Here is a 426-nt window from a genome sequence, read left to right as displayed (position 1 = left end):
ATGTCTGTCAGTTAGGCAGTGATGTGCCTCTGTTAGTGAGGTGTTGGTGTGTTGCTGTCATGAGGTGGTAATGTGCTGCTGGCAGTGAGGCAGTGATGTGCCTCGGTAAGAGAGGATGCAATGTGCTGCTGTCAGTGAGGCAATGATGTGCTGCTGTCAGTGAGGCAATGATGTGCTGCTGTCAGTGAGGCAGGGATGTGCTGCTGTCAGTGAGGCAGGGATGTGCTGCTGTCAGTGAGGCAGAGATGTGCTGCTGTCAGTAAGGGGGTGATGTGCCTCTGTCAAAGAAGGTGCAATGTGCTGCTGTCATTGAGGCAGGGATGTACTGCTGTCAGTGAGGCAGGGATGTACTGCTGTCAGTGAGGCAGGGATGTGGTCATGTCAGTGAGGCAGTAATGTGCTGCTGTCAGTGAGGCAGACATGTAC

Source organism: Pseudophryne corroboree, chromosome 4, assembly GCF_028390025.1.
Source record: "Pseudophryne corroboree isolate aPseCor3 chromosome 4, aPseCor3.hap2, whole genome shotgun sequence".
NCBI lineage: Eukaryota > Metazoa > Chordata > Amphibia > Anura > Myobatrachidae > Pseudophryne > Pseudophryne corroboree.
This window is presented reverse-complemented; position numbering follows the sequence as displayed.